Genomic DNA, 18,162 nt, shown 5'->3' with positions numbered 1-18,162 from the left:
ACCAGGGGACAGTCCCTGCAGGAGCTGAGGGGTCAATGAACTCGTGTAGAAAGGGTAGCATTTAGATTTTCTATGAATTTTAATAAGATACCTCTCACAGTATGATTTAACAAATTTCAACCTTTAAATAGATTAAGCTAAGAAAGTAGAAATTTTTGTTGCCATAATTTTTATCAGCCTCTTAAAACATTAATGAAAATCATAGCTTTTATGCAAAAAATAAAACTTAATGATTGAATTTCACATGAGGAAAAAGGACCTGAATAATTTTTGTTCTTCAGAATAAACTTTGACATTAATACCCACAGCCTGGGGCTTACGTAACTCCTGGCATCTCTTCTCACCATGGATAGCTCTAATTTCATAAGATTCACCCTGATTAAACTGCAAGCCTGCTTGCACTGCAGCCCAGACCTACTTCAGACTGTTTTCTTGCTCTTTTCTCCACACAGCTAGTGGCCTTTAATGTTAACTGGCATATGGGCTAAAGCAGTATTTCCAAGCATGGAAAATGTTGCTTTAAGAATTCAGAAAAGCATACCAGGCATACCAAGCATACCATAACTTCCATATTAGCTCTGGGAGGGGAAAGATGGATTGATTCATCCTTTGCTTTGGAAGGGCTACCCTAGCATGTCCCTGACCATAGGGCCCCTGAAAGTTATATATCTATCTTTGTACACCTTTTGGAGTCCATTTGTTTTATCAAGGCCTCCAAGACACTAGTCACTTCTTGCAGACCCAGTCTGGTTATAATATGGAACACTATGACATTCTGTGGGATGTCCTGTTGCTTTGGACTTTCTCAGATTCTACTATAACATGTGACAAGATAGTTTTAAAAAGATGAGAGAGTTAACATCAATGTAGAGTGTGAATTAAAACTCCTGTCCATTCCACATGAATGTAATCTGTCAATAAGCATGGCTGCTTGTCTGCCTCTAGAGGATTTGACTTATGCCACAGCCCTATCTTTGAGACAACACCTATCATTAGGTGGCTATAATGACATCAGTGACAAGTCTACTGCCATGTCCCTGATGTCAACACGGGCACTTTGGATCATCTTCAGTAAAGGAGGGAAGGATGATCAGCCCTTCTGTGTTTTGTGCTGTTAGATCCAAAATGAGGTGAGGGCTGGGGGGATGGCTAAGCCCCTTAACCAGACACCAATGTTGGAGAATAAAACAACAAAAATATTATTTCAGTTTCTGGTGTGCCCTTGCTTGCTAGAGCCTGGGAGAAATGGTCATTAAGAAAATTGTCTAATAGAGGAAAACACTCAGCTTTCCTCCTTGCATCAGTTCCTTCTGCTCATCCAAGACTTTCTGCCGTCGTGTACCTTTATGCTCAGGCACATTGCTGGATTCTGAGAACTTAGAAGCAACAGCTCAGCCTCTTCTTTGGGGAGCTGTCAGTCGGTCTGTGGCTTAGAGAGTTGGGAACACTCATGCTGAGAAACCACCAAAAGTCAAGGAGAAAGGCGACCTGTACTAACTCACTGTCAGGTCAAGCGACAGTCATCCTAATTTTACGTAGTGAGTAATGTGTCTTCAGCAATACGTGAACCATCAATTTCCATATGTTCAAGCTGGTTTTAGAAAAGGCAGAGGAACCAGAGATCAAATTAACAACATCCGCTGGATCATGGAAAAAGTAAGAGAGTTCCAGAAAAACATCAATTTCTGCTTTATTGACCATGCCAAAGCCTTTGACTGTGTGGATCACAATAAACTGTGGAAAATTCTCAAAGAGATGGGAATACCAGAGCACCTGACCTGCCTCTTGAGAAACCTATATGCAGGTCAGGAAGCAACAGTTAGAACTGGACATGGAACAACAGACTGATTCCAAATAGGAAAAGGAGTACGTCAAGGCTGCATATTGTTACCCTGCTTATTTAACTTATATGCAGAGTACATCATGAGAAAAGCTGGGCTGGAGGAAGCACAAGCTGGAATCAAGATTGCTGGGAGAAATATCAATAACCTCAGATATGCAGGTGACACCACCCTTATGGCAGAAAGTGAAGAGGAACTCAAAAGCCTCTTGATGAATGTGAAAGAGGAGAGTGAAAATGTTGGCTTAAAGCTCAACATTCAGAAAACTAAGATCATGGCATCTGGTCCCCTCACTTCATGGAAAATAGATGGGGAAACAGTGGAAACAATGTCAGACTTTATTTTTCTGGGCTCCAAAATCACTGCAGATGGTGACTGCAGCCATGAAATTAAAAGACACTTACTCCTTGGAAGCAAAGTTATGACCAACTTAGATAGCATATTCAAAAGCAGAAACATTACTTTGCCAACAAAGGTCTGTCTAGTCAAGGCTATGGTTTTTCCAGTGGTCCTGTATGGATGTAGAGTTGAACTATGAAGAAGGCTGAGTGCCGAAGAATTGATGCTTTTGAACTGTGATGTTGGAAAAATCTCGAGAGTCCCTTGGACTGCAAGGAGATCCAACCAGTCCATTCTAAAGATCAGTCCTGAGTGTTCTTTGGAAGAACTGATGCTAGATTTGAAACTCCAATATTTTGACCCCCTCAGGCAAAGAGTTGACTCATTGGAAAAGACTCTGATGCTGGGAGGGATTGGGGGCAAGAGGAGAAGGGGAGGAGAGAGGATGAGATGGCTGGATGGCATCACTGACTCCATGGACATGAGTTTGGGTGAACTCCGGGAGTTGGTGATGGACAGGGAGGCCTGGCGTGCTGCAGTTCATGGGCTCGCAAAGAGTCGGACACGACTAAGTGACTGAACTGAACTGAACTGAACTGAATGTCTCTTCCCACCCTCCGTGCTAGGAGTGGGGGCTATAGGATCCTGTGTTTACATCCTAATTTAGGGGCACTTTGAACGGCTGCCCTCTTGACGCTGCTTCATGGACTCTCAGCAGATGGAGGCAGTCCCCAGCCCCCTGGCTCCTGCCTCCCCTTTCCAGGATCCCCAAGGTGCCCACCAACCGCGGCCAGGGGGACCGGGGCATGCGAGGCCTCCCGCGTGTCGCCCCCGCCCGGATCCCAGCCCCGCATGGCCCCCGAGTGCCACCTGGACGGCGGGGCGATCGCGAGGAGCTGCGGAGGCCGAGGACACTGGACGGAGGATCCCGCGGACGTCCACAGCACAAGGGAATCACCAGGGGCTGGGCGTTCCTTGCCCAGACGCCCGCCCCCGAGACTTGGAACGTGGACTCCAAAGGTGGCGTGCATGGTCAGGACAAGTTTCTTGGGGTTTGAAATGTAGTTCTGAAATGTACTCATTTTATTTAACCAGCTTTTCGTCTCCGGTTTTACACAAGTTGACTTAAGCAACAAAATAAGAGTCTTTTGGTGACTATAGAGTTTTAAATATAATCCTTAAAGTTTTTGCTTCCTGCGGTTATTTACATGTGCCTGTTTATTAACCTGATGATATTTTGCTAGTCAGATGGTTGACATTTAAACTTTTCTCAAAGGCACATCACAACTTGGCTACTGCTTTGGGAAGTGCTATTATTTTCCACTTCTGTCTTTCTATAGTTGTACTCAGTGGGTCCTTTAGAAATGGCTTTTGCATGTGACACTTCCCGGAACTTTAGCGGGTTGACAGCCTTTTGATGGCTAATATGATGAGGTTTCAAATAACAGGAATGTGCCTGTCAGGGCTGGTGCAGGTTACCACAGTGAAGCCTTTATCTTAAGCTGATGGGAGTGGATACTGCAATGCATATCTTGTTTCTTAAAGCTTTTTTCAAGCTCTTTCGTCTTTATTTCGATTAAGTGTAATTGTTTATATGCATCATACACTAATAATGCTGCTGCTGCTAAGTCACGTCAGTTGTGTCCAATTCTGTGCAACCCCATAGACGGGAGCCCACCAGGCTCCTGCGTCCCTGGGATTCTCCAGGCAAGAACACTGGAGTGGGTTGCCATTTCCTTCTCCAATGCATGAAAGTGAAAAGTGAAAGTGAAGTCGTGTCCGACTCGAAGCGATCCCGACTGCAGCCTACCAGGCTCCTCCGTCCATGGGAGTTTCCAGGCAAGAGTCCTGGAATGGGTCGCCCGTGCCTTCTCCGACACTAATAATGACTCAATCTTAAATGCAGGAAGTTTTAAAAGAGAAAAAAATCAACTCTATTTTCTCTTATAGTTAGTCAAAATCATTCAGGATTGAGATGGCAGCTAATGTCGTTCTATTAGATGCAATAAAAACTTTTAAGTAGGTTTTTTAGAAAAAAAAAAATGCTTCTTTGATTTTTAAAGCCTGTTCTTTCATAAGAGGATATTTTACTTAAAACTGTGTAAGATTGTAATCAATTTGTAATCAATTTTTCCTTGAGTGGTTGAATAGACAATATGAAAAGTTTTATTTCTTCCTAGTATTTGACCCAGAGGGATGGTACAGGGAGGAAATAGGGAGGAGGGTTCAGGATGGGGAACACATGTATACCTGTGGCGAATTCATGTTGATATATGGCAAAACCAATACAATATTGTAAAGTTAAAAAAATAAAATAATTTAAAAAAAGAAAAATGAATTTATTTATTTATGGCTGCATTGGAGAAGGAAGTGGCAACCCACTCCAGTGTTCTTGCCTGGAGAATCCCAGGGAAAGGGGAGCCTGGTGGGCTGCCGTCTATGGGGTCGCACAGAGTCGGACACGACTGAAGTGACTTAGCAGCAGCAGCAGCACTGAGTCTTCATTGCTGTAGTGGACTTTCTCTTGTTGCCATCAACAGGCTGTGGCACAGGGGCTTAGTTGCTCTGCTGCATGTGGAATCTTCTGGATACAGGTCGAACCCATGTCCCCTGCACTGGCATGTGGATTCTTAACCACTGAACCACAAGGGAAGTCCTCATTTCTTCCTAGTTTCTAAATACAAATTAATACAAAATGAATACATATAAATATGAACATAAATGCTAATAAATACAAAGTAGGGTGCACTGGGGGCTTCCCGGGTGGTGCAGTGCTAAGGAATCCACCTGCCAATGCAGGAAATGGGGGTTTGCTCCCTGGGTCCAGACAATCCCCTGGAGAAAGAAATGTCAACCCACTCCAGTATTCTTTGCCAGGAGAATACCATGGACAGAGGAGCCTGGCAGGCTACAATAAATAGGGTCACAAACAGCCTGAGAAACTAGACTGAGCAACTGAGCATGCATTCAGGGTTTATTGAAATGGGAAATCATATTCTATTTAGTGTATCTAGCCTAGACAGTGTCTCAGAGTGCATTTTTCCTACCCTCTGTCTTAAAAGGTTCTAGAAGTTGGAGTTTTCTTTTTTGTACTGCAGACAAACTTGCTTCCTACTTGCGTACCATAGCAGAGTTAATTAAGTTGACGCAATTTCACACATTTCACATAATTTTTCTCCAAGAAAATCATATTCTCTACTGGATTCTAATATTAATTTTTTCAGCAATTTTATGTAAAAATAAACATTTTAATTGATAGTTAATTTTGTGAAAGATAGATATTTGTCAAGAACTAATTAATAGATTTTAATTATTGGAAAGCACCTGATGTTCTTTAGTTCCTAATAAACATATTCCAGATGGTATTCTTTTTTTCTTTCACATTGTTTATTCAATCAACTTAAGGATGATTTTGTTTTACTTGTGATATTTTTTTTTTTTTTCAGCAAGGCATAGTTTCAGGCATTGGAGGAACCAAAATAGATTACACTGAGAAATATGTGCATCCGTTTGCTGATTTTGCAAAGCTAGCAATCAATACTTTGCAAAACTTTGCAGAATATACTTTGTGCTATATGAATTGGGTTTTATTTCTGTGTATGTGATTTGGCTTGTGCTTCCAGAAAGTAATTAATAACTAGGTTTTTTAAACAGCTTAAAAAAAAAAACTTCCAATATTTGGCAAAACTAATACAATATTGTAAAGTTTAAAAATAAAATTAAAAAAAAAAAATCTGAAATCCAGTGAGGGTTGAGGACTTGCCCAAAATTGTTTGGGCACAAGTGAATGGTGAGAGAGATCCAATCTCCCCAGAAGTCACAAAACCCATTGAAATTTATGAAATGTGGTAAATGTTAAGATTAGGGGAAGAACAAGAATTATGGGAGCACAGAAAATAACCATTGTATAAATTCCCTTTTGTTACAAATGATAATAAACTTAAACTAGTTGAAAGCAAAAACAACAAAAAAAAACCTAAATTTTCTCATTGTTCAAGTCTTGAGGATGGAGAAGAAAAAGTATATGCATTATATAATAAGTCAGTAAATATATATGTGTATATATATATATATTTCCTGAAACTCCAGAACGGGAAATTTAGATACTCAAGTGAGATTGCATGAAGGGCACATTATACATCTGAATAAGCCTGATATATGGTGGTTCTGGTAGTCAGTACCATCCACAGTGTTGATATTACCACTGAGGTTTTAAATGAATGTGATTGATGGAGAAGTATCCATTCATTGAAAGCAGTTTGACTTAAAAAATACCCTAGTGGCTGAACTCCTATTTGTGGATTTTAGTGATGACTGTTCACTTACATATCAGAAGTTCACTGGGCTGCCATCATACAAAACTCAGTTATGTCATGCCCTGACATGTTGTTTATGCCATTTATTATTTAAGAGCCTAGAGAAGCAGATGTGACTTCTTATAGAAGCTTTCCATAGTACACAGATAATCACACAAGTAATTAACTATGGCTGAAATACATGCTACAGAGGAAAAGTAATGCTTGATTGGAGGGTATGTACAGTAGCAGGGAGAACTGATGAATCTTGGCAATCAGGGAAGATTTCCTGAGGCAGAAACATTTTAAACTTAAAGTCAGAGGATTGAGAAGATAAAGCCAAAAAAAGTGGTGTAGAACATGTCTAGAGAAAGGAGCTGGCTGCGATAACATCTTGAGGCAGAAGAGATGGACTCACTAGAGGAACTGAAAAAGGGTATCCTTGCCAGGAACTTACAGAGGGTACATCACATAATCATAATCATTTTGAGATATGAGTTGAGGAGGGAGCAAAATGCCCTATAACACAGGGTAAGGAATTCAAGTAAGCAAGTACAATATGATAATTGTGGGGAAAATACAAAGGAAATATGAAAGGACTGTGAGTTACTGGGTCTTATATGAGTTTGGAAGGTCAGAGGTTTCTCAGGGGAATTGCGTGGAGGAGTGTAGTTTTTCACACATACCTGTTCTTCTAATGAAGTTGCATCAACGAAGGGCTCATGGTTGGCCAAGACCTACCTGCTACAGTGCCATCATCTTTGGAAGAAGTGACAGCAACTGATATGTCTACAGTGAAATTTTCAGAGCTAAAGAGACAGAGCAGAAATGAGAAGTAGCTATTGCAGCACCAGGTCTCAATAGGCACACAGTTTTCAGGCAGTCTACATCAAAGACTAAATTGGGCCACAGCAGGGTGCAGTTGAATAAAGTAATTGTATAAAGTCTGATTTTAGGTGAATCTTTAATGTGTTTATTTAAATTTATTGCACCAAACCTTCCTTTCAGTTTTACTACTAAATGTTTAACTACCTACTATTAAGAAAACAAACAAGCAAATAAACAAACAACAACAACAACAACCCAAAAAAAAACAGTTTGAAACATTCACCAGTCTCTATGGTGTAAATATTCCCACCTTGATATTCCAGTCTACCAATCTGTAGTCACTGAATGTGAATTTGGAAAGTGATGGGAATTATTTCTATCAACATTATATTGATAATCACTTCTCTTGACCTTCAGTTTACCATTGTGTTATCTTTGCTGACAGTAGTAGATGTGGAATGCTAACTAAAAAGCATGTACATTATTCAGTGTTTTTGCATCTTCTAAAAGGAAGAATACCTTCAATGGTTTTCTAGTATCATTCACATATGTTGAGAGAAAATACATTTCTTCATAATCACAGATAATCTACCAGTGACTTGCCTTTCACTTCTGACATTAAGATATGAACTGAAATGTTGGTATCTAAAATGTGAAGTGTTGGAATACATTTTAAATTCAGTGAAAAGACACTTCACATAGACATTAAAAAAGCTACAGTTGTAATATAGGCATAGACAGATGTGTGATATACCCTGCAGTTATAATCTATGATTTTACTGTAACAAGTTATATAATATCAAATGTGCGATACTGTTAACTATTATTCATATGAAGAACTTCAGTTTCAATCAGATCTTCACTTACCTTGGGTTATTTATATTTGCTTAAATTACACATAGTCAGGTATATATAGAGTTGTGACATAGCAGTGTTCCCCACATTTTCTGTTTCAGTATCTAAATTCTGTCCTCCTTCCAGATTCTGTCTAAGTCTTCTCTCTTTCTGGAACATCATACTAACTGCCCTGGTTACAGTGATGTCTTTCTTCTCTTACCCCATGACAGTTGTTGCTCTCTTCCATCATTGCCTTTGCTTTGTAACTGAAAATGCTTTATAGAATTAAATGGCTGCATGCATACATACATGCACACACACATACACATATACATATTCATACACAAATACTTATACATACATTATGTACATATGTATACACACATGTACATATGTGTCTATGTCCATGTAAATGTGTGTTAAATGCATTAAATATATACATTAAGTATTCAGTAAGTCACCTGAAATGTATCATTTAAAGGTAAATAATATAATTATGTTCATTGAGATATTAAAACATTTTATTTGTTTCAGTTATCTATTGCTCTTATAACAAAAAATTCAAAACCTTAGTGACTTGGGCAAGACCATTTCAATATCTCTTATGGTTTCTGTTGATTAACGGAGCTCCACTGAGTACTTCTCTTCCTGGTCTCACTGGGTCTCATGTAGCTGCAGTCAAATGGGCCTGCTACTCAAGGGGTCTGCTGAGCTGCTCTTTCTCTCTGTCGCCTTCAGAGTGTCTCCTCCCCACAGGAGGTCTCTGAGTGTTTTCTCCAGTAGGACAGCTAAATGCTTACATGGAACATGGCAGCTGCCCACCCTTCTTAAGATTTAGCCAGAACATGCGGTGTCACTTCCTCCACCTCCTATGGTTTAAGCAGATATTGGGCCAGCTTTAATTACATTACTCCTTGACTAGGGAAATGGCAAAGAAATTTGTGAGTATCTTTAATTTACCACAGTAATCTTCACTGATAATTCCATAGGTGAAACTCAGCAGAATTTGGGGGCCAAAGGTTTCCTGAAAATGATTTCATCGCATCCCACCCATTAACAAATGAAGGTACTGAAGAAAGGTATGAGGAGGCAGAGATGGGTCGACGATCCTGATTTAAAGTCGTTATACTTTACAGCACTTTTCAAAGTGCCTAGTATATAGTAAATATGTTCATTTGGGTCCTTCAGTTCAGTTCAGTCACTCAGTCATGTCTGACTCTTTGCGACCCCATGAATTGCAGCATGCCAGGCCTCCCTGTCCATCACCAACTCCCAGAGTTGACTCAAACTCATGTCCATCAAGTCAGTGATGCCATCTAGCCATCTAGCCATCTCATCCTCTGTCATCCCCTTTTCCTTCTGCCCCCAAGCCCTCTCCAATGTCTTTTCCAATGAGTCAACACTTCGTATGAGGTGGCCAAAGTGCTGGAGTTTCAGCTTTAGCATCATTCCTTCCAAAGAACACCCAGGACTGATCTCCTTTAGAATGGACTGGTTGGATCTCCTTGCAGTCCAAGGGACTCTCAAGTCTTCTCCAACACCACAGTTCAAAAGCATTGATTCTTTGGCACTCAGCTTTCTTCACAGTTCAACCCTCACATCCATACATGACCACTGGAAAAACCATAGCCTTGACTATTAGATAAGCAGAAATCAAAATGGGATTAAATTGTTCAGGAAATAAGGGAAAGACCAGAAAGTGAAAATTAGGCAAGGGAAATGAGAATAATGAAGAGACCCATCCAACCACTATGCAGATCTGACCCAGGGTAAAGGAGAGAGGGAAAAAGGAGAGCCAGTTTGTTGGAAGAAGCTTTGGTACAGTACTAAGAAAAGGTCAACAAAGCTCTGAGGAATCCTCAGTTGCCCTTAAACCATAAACCTAAACCTAAACCTAAAATCATCATCAGAAGACCCATGAGTCTCCCAAGAATTCCCCACCTTAGTGTCTCTGCCTTGTGTAGTCACTGGCTGGGAGCAGCCCATGGGGAGTATGGCCCCCAAGCAAACAAGGTGGTACCTTGCAGAACTTAGCCGCTGGGGCTGTCAGGTCATTTTGCTTCATGTAATCGAAGATAGAAGATCTACTTTCATGGCTAACACAGTAGATGGTCTATAAACACTTGATGACATAGAGATTCACTATTAAATACATGTAAGATTCTAATATCTTTTCCTTTAATAGGGATCAAATTACTTACTTGTTATAAATTTCCTTTAGTTTTTAAAAGTCACTAAAACTTGAAAGGGATTTCAGACAGTATTATAGACAATGATTCTACCAATATATATTTAATTAGTGATACATACCAACCTTGTATTCTGTATCCAGAGTTTATTTTGTCTCAGTAAATGTTTAATTTTTCACAGTCACAAAGAATATCTTCATGCAAAAGAACATAAAGTTATGTATTCACATTTCTAAAACAATAAATTAGATTCTAGAATACTGTTTGCAAACTGATCACAAGTTTGTTGCTCAAATGATTTCAAAATGTAAATGTACTGAATGAAAAAAGATATTGTGCATTAACATTTTTAGGGAAAAAAGATTATTGTTTTAAGTGGGGGTACTTAATGAAATATTTCTAAACTTTCTGCACAGTTCTGGTGTGCATAATCAGGTATAAATAGCTTAGCTAACCATTACATGATGCCTACCTAGATAATAAGATGGTGATATATTGTACAGTTACATCTCTGTATTAGTTACAGAATTTGGCACTCTGCTTGTTGAGATGAAGTAAACTCCTAGTAGGTCAGTCCAAAGTCTTCTAAGTTGTGGAGGCTGAGACACTCAAGAAGGGGCAGGTCTCCACTCTGTTCAGTGTTTGTGTTCCGACAATCTTCCCATCATAAACATGTTCTCCTTCTACCTCCTTCACTGTCTATGTCCAGATGAAGAAGGAAAGCATTTTCCTACTTACCAAAAGCATTTTACCTTTCTGATAGTCTGCCACTTCTGCAGGTTAAGGACTAAGTATTTCACACCAAATCCTTTATAAGCACATTCTACTGTTAAAGCAACTTCCCTGGTGGCTCAGTGGTAAAGAACTCGCCTACTATGCACGGGATGTGCGTTTGATGCCTGGGTCAGGAAGATCCCCTGGAGAAGAAACTGACAACCCACTCCAGTATTCTTGCCTGGGAAATCCCATGGACAGGAGCCTAGAGGTCTATAATCCATGTGGTTGCAAAGAGTGGGACATGACTTAGTGACTAAACAGCAACTGTTCCTAATACACTTTACCTGAGTCCTGGCCACTCTTGGAAGGGTAATATTCAGTCAGTCCAGTTCAGTCGATCAGTCATGTCAGACTCTTTGCGACCCCATGAACCGCAGTACGCCAGGCTTCCCTGTCCATCACCAACTTCTGGAGTTAACACAAACTCATGTCCATTGAGTCGGTGATGCCATCCAACAATCTCATCCTCTGTCGTCCCCTTCTCCTCCTGCCTTCAATCTTTCCCAGCATTCAGGTCTTTTCAAATGAGTCAGCTCTTTGTATCAGGTGTCCAAAGTATTGGAGTTTCAGCTTCAACATCAGTCCTTCCAATGAATATTCAGGACTGATTTCCTTTAGGACGGACTGTTTGGATCTCCTTGTAGTCCAGGGGACTATCAAGAGTCTTCTCCAACACCACAGTTCAAAAGCATCAATTCTTCAGTGCTCAGCTTTCTTTATAGTCCAACTACCTCATCCAAACACGACTACTGGAAAAACCATAGCCTTGACTAGATGGATCTTTGTTGGCAAAGTTACATCTCTACTTTTTAATATGCTGTGTAGGTTGGTCATAACTTTTCCTCCAAAGAGTGTCTTTTAATTTCATGTTTGCAGTCACCATCTGCAGTGATTTTGGAGCCCAGAAAAATAAAGTCTACCACGATTTCCACCGTTTCTCCATCTATTAGCCATGAAGTGTTGGGACCGGATGCCATGATCTTCGTTTTCTGAATGTTGAGATCTTAGCCAACTTTTTCACTGTCCTCTTTCACTTTCATCAAGAGGCTCTTTAGTTCTTCTTCACTTTCTGCCATAAGGGTGGTGTCATCTGCATATCTGAGGCTATTGATATTTCCCCCGGCAATCTTGATTCCAGCTTGTACTTCCTCCAGCCCAGCGTTTCTGATGATGTACTCTGCATATATGTTAAATGAGCAGGGTGACAATATACAGCATTGATGTACTCCTTTTCCTATTTGGAACCAGTCTGTTGTTCCATGTCCAGTTCTAATTGTTGCTTCCTGACCTGCATATAGGTTTCTCAAGAGGCAGGTCAGGTGGTCTGGTATTCCCATCTCTGTAGGAATTTTACACAGTTTATTGTGATCCACACAGTCAAGGCTTTGGCATAGTCAATAAAGCAGAAGTAGATGTTTTTCTGGAACTCTCTTGCTTTTTCAATGATCCAACAGATGTTGACAATTTGATCTCTGGTTCCTCTGCTTTTTCAAAATCCAGCTTGAACATCTGGAATTTCACAGTTCATGTATTGTTGAAGCCTGGCTTGGAGAATTTTGTGCATTACTTTACTAGAGTGTGATATGAGTGCAATTGTGTGGTAGTTTGAGCATTCTTTGGCATTGTCTTTTTTTGGGATTGGAGTGAAAACTGACCTTTTCCAGTCCTGTAGCAACTGCTAAGGTTTCCAAATTTGTGGGCATATCGAGTGCAGCTCTTTCACAGCATCATCTTTTAGGATTTGAAATAGCTCAACTGGAATTCCATCACCTCCACTAGCTTTGTTCATAGTGATGCTTTCTAAGGCCCACTTGACTTCACATTCTAGGATATCTGGCTCTAGGTGAGTGATCACACCATCCTGATTATCTGGGTGGTGAAGATCATTTTTGTACAGTTCTTCTGTGTATGCTTGCCACCTCTTCTTAATATCTTCTGTTTCTGTTAGGTCCATAACATTTCTGTCCTTTATTGAGCCCATTGTGGCTCAGATGGTAAAGCTTCTCTCTACAATGCAGGAGACCTGGGTTCCATCCCTGGGTCAGGAAGTTCTCTGGAGAAGGAAAGGTAACCCACTCCAGTACTCTTGCCTAGAAAATCCCATGGTCCAAGGAGGCTGGTGTCCATGGGGTCTAAAAAGAGTCAGACACAACTGAGCGACTTCACTTTCACTTTGCATGAAATGTTCCCTCAATATTTATAATTTTCTTGAAGAGATCTCTAGTGTTTCCTATTCTGTTGTTTTTCTCTATTTCTTTTCACTGATCACTGAGGAAGGCTTTCTTATCTCTCCTTACTTTTCTTTGGAACTCAGCATTCAAATGGGTATATCTTTCCTTTTCTTCTTTGTTTTTGGCTTCTCTTCTTTTCACAGCTATTTGTAAGGCCTCCTCAGACAACCATTATTCTTTTTTGCATTTCTTTTTCTTGAGGATGATGTTGCTCCCTGTCTCCTGTATAATGTAACAAACCTCTGTCCATAGTTCATCAGGCACTCTGTTTATCAGATCTAGTCCCTTAAATCTATTTCTCAGTTCCACTGTATAATCATTTGGTATTTGATTTAGGTCATCCTTGAATGGTCTAGTGGTTTTCCCTACTTTCTGCATTTTAAGTCTGAATATGGCAACAAGGAGTTCATGTTCTGAGCCACAGTCAGCTCCTGGTCTTGTTTTTGCTGACTGTATAGAGCTTCTCCATCTTTCACTGCAAAGAATATAATCAATCTGATTTTGGTGTTGACCATCTGGTGATGTCCATGTGTAGAGTCTTCTCTTGTGTTGTTAGAAGTGGGTGTTTGCTATTACCAGTGCATTCTCTTGGCAAAAGTATATTAGCCTTTGCCCTGCTTCATTCTGTACTCCAAGGCCAAATTTGCCTGTTACTCCAGATGCTTCTTGACTTCCTACTTTTGAATTCCAATCCCCTATAATGAAAAGGATGTCTTTTTTGGGTGTTAGTTCTAGAAGGTCCTGTAGGTCTTCATAGAACCATTCAACTTCAGCTTCTTCAGCATTACTGGTCAGGGCATAGACTTGGATTGCCCTGATTAAATGGTTTGCCTTGGAAATTAACAGGACTCTTTTGTTGACAATGATGGCTACTTCATTTTTTTCTTATAGATTCTTGCCCATAGTAGTAGATATAATGGTCATCTGAGTTAAATTCACTTATTTCGGTCCATTTTAATTCACTGATTCCTAAAATATAGACTTTCGCTCTTGCCATCTCCTGTTTGACCACTTCCAATTTGCCTTGATTCATGGACCTAACATTCCAGGTTCCTATGCAGTATTGCTCTTTACAGCATCGGATCTTGCTTCTGTCACCAGTCACATCCAGAACTGGGTGTTGTTTTTGCTTTGGCCCCATCTCTTTATTATTTCTGGAGTTATTTCTCCACTGAACTCCAGTAGCATATTGGGCACGTACACACCTGGGGAGTTCATCTTTCAGTGTCCTATCTTTTCCTTTTCATACTGTTCATGGGGTTCTCAAGGCAAGAATACTGAAGTGGCTTGCCATTCCCTTTTCCAGTGGACCACATTTTGTCTGAACTCTCCACCATGACCTGTCCATCTTGGGTGGCCCTAAACGGCATGGCACACAGTTTCATTGAGCTAGACAAGGCTGTGGTCCATGTGATCAGATGGTTAGTTTTCTGTGATTGTGGTTTTCAGTCTGTCTGCCCTCTGATGGAGAGAAGGCAATGACAACCCACTCCAGCACTCTTGCCTGGCAAATCCCATGGACAGAGGAGCCTGGTGGGCTGCAGTCCATAGGGTCACTAGGAGTGGAACACGACTGAGTGACTTCACTTTCACTTTTCACTTTCATGCGTTGGAGAAGGAAATGCCAACCCACTCTAGTGTTCTTGCCTGGAAAATCCCAGGAACAGGGGAGCCTGGTGGGCTGCCATCTCTGGGGTCACACAGAGTTGGACATGACTGACGTGACTTAGCAGCAGCAGCAGCAGTAGCCCTCTGATGGAAAAGGATAAAAGGCTTATGGAAACTTCCAGATGGGAAAGACTGACTGAAGGGAAAACTGGGTCTTGGTCTGATGGGTGGGGCCATGTTCAGTAAATGGTTAATCCAATTTTCTGTTGATGGGTGGAGCTGTGTTTCCTCCCTGCTATTTACCTGGGACCAAACTGTGGTGGAGTTAATGAAGATAATGGTGACCTCCTTCAAAAGACCCCATGCATGTACTGCTACACTCAGTGCCCCCAATCCTGCCTAATAATGGTAATATTATTATATTATTTATCAGCTGAAGTTTATACACCTCGGTGACTCACACATGAAATTGTCTGAGATGGCTTTACATGTGGGCTGTGGTGATTTTTGTCACCTTATAGAGAGTATTGGCAGTGACACTCATTGTTTCCTTAATGAGAGACCTCATTTTCTGAGTATTTGTGGACAGCCAAAATTCATCTTTTTTTCAAGTCAAAACTTTGGTTTTGAAATCAATTAGATTTCATTATCAATTAAAATGGCTCTGGGAAAGGGGGAGCTTCCAACAATGAAAAACTAAACTACATAAATATGTATTTCAGCGTTTATGACATCATCTGAATACATGTAAATTTGAATCTTTGGGACCAAGGTATTTTAAATAACCATTATTGGAGTCCACAAACCAATGACAAGGACTTACCAGAGCTTACTGTTGAAAGGTTTCCCTTTTTCCACTTACAGACATCTTGCTGTAGCAGATGTTTATTCTCTTTCTCTGCTGTTCATTGTGACCAAATCTTCTATGTGTGGTAATACTTTACTTGAATTGACTGGAAAAAGCTTTTTTTCAGATGAATCATTATCCAATCATGAAGTAATGAATAAATAGTATTTCCCAAAAGCCCCAGAAACTCCTTCTCTCCCATCTCAAAAGGTATCTTGTTTGCTACTATCTCACACTTTGGGCTTTAAAATTCAGTGAGTGCTTTTTTTGCCAGCAATTTGATTTTTGGTTGGAAAAGAACATTTTCATAGATGTCATCTCCTCCCTTTCAGGGAAGTACCTGGCAATTTTTGGATGGATTCATTGTCAATATTGATGATCTTTGAAGAAACAGAGGAAACGAAGTTGATCACTAATTATGTTAAGGTAAGTGTTTATTACCTCAATAGTTCAAATGTGACTTAATTTCTCTGCCTCAGATCAATCTAAAATCATATATCTCTCTGTGAATTGTGAAAAATGAAGGCAGTATCGAAGCATATAGTGTGTCATGATCTTAAAACCATTTTCTGTATGGATCCACAGTTACAAAATGGACATCATTTTTAAGAAATGCCTTTGAAGAAACTACTATTAATCATGTTACTGGTCTAATCAACTTAATTATGAAATCAAGATCAGTATATCTTGATAATAATTATGTAAGTAGTTTTTCTGAGTTAAAATGTGTGCATATGGCAAATTCAGAATTTTGGGTAAGTCAATTATACTGTTTGTTTCTGTTATTATTATTTTTTTGAACTCTGCAAATTATCTTAGGTAGGCAGAGATATGCACACAAAACACCTTTCTACACATGTAAACATGAAGATTTAAATTTAGTTTCCACATTTGTGAAGCATTTATGAAGGTACACATTTATGGAGATACACATATGAGGACCATTGTGCTATGTTTAAATTACATTTTATCTCTCATCATGTAAGGCTGCATGCAAACAAATAATTTTTAAAGGTGTTTAGCATTTTAATATATTTTATTGCATAATGATTTGTAGTTTATTATTAATAATAACATTAAACATGTAACAGCTACAGTTATTTGTTTTAATTCAAATCACTAGGCAATCTTACCTGTTTTATTCTATACACTGATTACTCACAAATGCAGGCAGAGATATTTGATTCCTAATCTTTATTCTGTATGGCTTTGTCAATTTTGGAGAATATCAAGGATCAAATTGACTCAGTGGACATAAGTTTGAGCAAACTTTGGAAGCTGGTGATGGACAAGGAAGCCTGGCATGCTGCAGTCCATGGGGTCGCAAAGAGTCAGACATGACTGAGTGACTGAACTGAACTGAAGTATCAAATTGGGGAGCAAAGTTATATCTTGCTAAAGATGCATTTTTTTGTCTCGGTATGAAATATCTCCCAAATATTGGTGATGTGAATTCTTTTGTTAAATATGTTGAGAATACGCTAAAAATGTTACCATCCAAGTGTGCGAAAAAAAAAAAAATTCCAAAAACTCTGTAATATCTCAGCCTCTTCCCTTTAACATAATAGAAAATAATTAATAATGAAGTTATATCCAAGATTTTGTTTAGTTTTTTTTTAAAGATCCAGTACTGTACATGCAGCTGAAGAAAAGATTCAAATGTATTATGTGCTGGAAAAAAGAATATATTTTGTTTCCCCTGCCCCAAATTGCCATTTCAAACTATTATGTTGAAAAGTTAAAATTTTTCATTCATATGCTATTATTTGCTGAAATTTTAGAATATGGTATCTTGGCCATTAATGAGTTTCTATCCAAATGCAGTTTTTTGTTTGTTTGTTTGTTTGTTTTTTTAATGCAAATACAAAATGTGCCTTTTTGCTCTTGAAATTCTTTCCTAAGAGTATGCAGTGCTAAAAGGCTACCAGACACACTCTGGAGGAATTGAGCTGGTGTAACTTACTTTATCACCTGCTTATCAATAGGTAGAGAGGTATGCTCAAAATTACATAAAGACTACAAGATATGTTTTGAAATACTTGAGATTTTATCTAATTTTAACTAATTTTATTAGTTGAAATAAATCTAAGTATTTGATCTAATTCTAAATCACGTATTAGACCATAACTCAGAAAACTAATTCTGTGGATAGGGAGCTTCCAGTGATGAATGGGATCTTCACAATCTTGGGCCCAAAAGTTGAAATTTTCAGCAGTTGTCATTGCCATGCCATGTGCCAGACACAGGTGATTAACATGATACAATAATTAGTAGACATGACTCCAGTTTAAAGGGCTTATTGAAGGAGATGGATTGATGGTTAGATACAAAACAAACAGATCAATATATTGCATGTGTCATAATAAAAAT

General features: G+C 39.4%; 1 long non-coding RNA gene across 1 annotated transcript; it reads left to right on the top strand.

Moving 5' to 3' along the window:
- The first annotated feature begins 15,254 nt into the window (after nucleotides 1–15,254).
- On the top strand, nucleotides 15,255–17,290 carry LOC129657653 (uncharacterized). Its single transcript, XR_008716948.1, has 3 exons — nucleotides 15,255–15,353; nucleotides 16,125–16,218; nucleotides 17,017–17,290. It is a non-coding gene; the product is annotated as an uncharacterized LOC129657653 (long non-coding RNA).
- Nucleotides 17,291–18,162: the final 872 nt, after the last annotated feature.

Source organism: Bubalus kerabau, chromosome 7, assembly GCF_029407905.1.
Source record: "Bubalus kerabau isolate K-KA32 ecotype Philippines breed swamp buffalo chromosome 7, PCC_UOA_SB_1v2, whole genome shotgun sequence".
NCBI lineage: Eukaryota > Metazoa > Chordata > Mammalia > Artiodactyla > Bovidae > Bubalus > Bubalus kerabau.
This window is presented reverse-complemented; position numbering and strand designations above follow the sequence as displayed.